The sequence below is a fragment of the Heterodontus francisci genome, unplaced genomic scaffold, assembly GCF_036365525.1.
Source record: "Heterodontus francisci isolate sHetFra1 unplaced genomic scaffold, sHetFra1.hap1 HAP1_SCAFFOLD_286, whole genome shotgun sequence".
In the NCBI taxonomy this organism is placed as follows: Eukaryota; Metazoa; Chordata; class Chondrichthyes; order Heterodontiformes; family Heterodontidae; genus Heterodontus; species Heterodontus francisci.
In genome coordinates, this window is record NW_027141006.1 from 2,014,064 (window position 1) to 2,016,170 (window position 2,107).

General features: G+C 45.3%; 1 non-coding gene across 1 annotated transcript; it reads left to right on the forward strand.

The window, feature by feature from the left end:
* Positions 1-202: 202 nt before the first annotated feature.
* Positions 203-284, forward strand: trnas-gcu (transfer RNA serine (anticodon GCU)). The gene has a single exon. It is a non-coding gene; the product is annotated as a tRNA-Ser (tRNA).
* Positions 285-2,107: the final 1,823 nt, after the last annotated feature.

Below are 2,107 nucleotides of genomic sequence, written 5' to 3' on the forward strand. Positions count from 1 at the left end.
GATGTGATGAAATGATTGTATGTTCCAGTCTTTCCGTGGTGGGTTTTCACACTGAGTAGAAACGTGTTGGACATGGTCTGGAAATGTTTCACACTGCTCCATTCCCAACTTCATTTACTGACAGAAGATATATTTCCATCATTCGACAGCTGGCTGCACAGCCAGAAGCTGTGCTGAAGGTGACAGCTATGTCTCTGCAACTGACAAGGTGGCCGAGAGGTTAAGGTGATGGACTGCTAATCCATTGTGCTTTGCACACGTGGGTTCGAATCCCATCCTTGTCGCTAGTTTATGTGCTGTTTCGTGTATTACTTATGTTGGGTGAGCTGATGTGTCAAGTCAGCCTCGAAACCTGTTCTTGTCAATGTCCAGACAGTGATTCCAGAATTTGTTATACTTTATTAAAATTGAGACAGACAATTGGAATTCTTCACCCAAACTGCACTGGAATGAAGATCAAATAGGGATCACGAAACGGAGCAGGATTTTCCTCCCCTCCTTCCTTCCATCATTACTTTCTCTGGATTTGCACCAAGTGAAAGACAAATGGGAAAAGCAAATGGCGAGGGAGCAGATGCAGAAAATTATCCTTTGGCAAAAAATTTATTTTCAAATCTTCTTGATAGATTAAGTGAGTGAGCAATGCTTTGGCAGATGGAGTTTAAAATGAGGGGTCATCTACTACCTACGATAGATCAGAGTGTTTTTTTGCAAGAGGTGAGATGTTCGAAACGGTTGAGGAGCAGAGACCCGAATACTGAATTAATAAAAGCTGGTAGAAAATAATGTGAAAAGTGAACAGAATCTGAAGATTGGAACTCATGTTGTAGTGATATAAAGCTCTGTGCTCCTGAAGTATATGTCCAAGCCCAGATTGTGGGGAATCTGTGGAGAGTGATTTGGTTTTTATTCATTCTTGGGTGTGAGTATCGCTGATAAGGCTAGCATTTATTACCCATTCCTATTGCCGTTGAGAAGGTGGTGGAGAGCTGCCTTCTTGAACTGATGCAGTCCATATGGTGCAGGAACACCCACAGTGCTATTGGGGAGGGAGTTCCAGGATTGTGACCCAACAACAGTGAAGAAATGGCGATATCGTTCCAAGTCAGGATGGTGAGTGACTTGGAGGGGAACCTGCAGGTAGTGAGTTCCCATGCATCTGCTGCCCTTGTCCTTCGAGGTGGTCGTGGTCACGAGTTTGGAAGGTGCTGTTGAAGGATACTTGGCGAGTTGCTGCAGTGCATATGGAGATGGTACACACTGCAGCCACTGTTTACTGGTTGTGGAGGGATTGAATGTTTAAGGTGGCGGGTGAGGAGCCGATCAAGTGCGCTGCTTTGTCCTGGATGGTGTTGAGCTTCTTGAGTGTTGTTGAGTGGGATGTATTCCATCACACTCCTGACTTGTGCCTTGTAGATGGTGGACAGGATTTGGGGTGTCAGGAGGTGAGATACTTGCTGCAGAATTCGTAATCTCTGACCTGCGCTTATAGCCACAGCATAGATGTGACTGGTCCAGTGACGTTTCTGGTCAAGATGTTGATGGTGGGGGATTTAACGATGATAATGCTTCTGAATATCAAAAGGTAGATTTTTTTTCTCTCTCATTGGAGATGTTCACTGCTTGGCACTTGTGTGGCCAGAAGGTTGCTTGTCACTCATCAGCTCAAGCCTGAATATTGCTCAGGTCTTGCTGCTTGCAGGCACAGACTGCTTCAGTATCTGAAGAGTTGTGAATCATCATCTAACATTCCCACTTCTGACTTATGTTGAAGAGAAAGTCGTCAATGAAACAGCTGGGATGTTTGGGTCTACGACACTACCCTGAGAAACTTCTGAGGCAATGTCCTGGGCTGTGATGATTGGCCTCCACTAACCACAACATCTTGTTTTGTGCTAGGTATGACTTCAACAAGTGGAGGGTTTTCCCCCTGATTCCCATTGACTTCAATTTTGCGAGGGATCCTTGATGCCACACTCACTCAAGGGCAATCACTCTCACCTCTCCTCTGGAATTCCACTCTTTCGTCTCTGTTTGGACCAAGCTGCAATGAGATCATAAGAACAGAAGATCGGAAGAACTCATAGCAGGAGTCGGCCATTAGGCC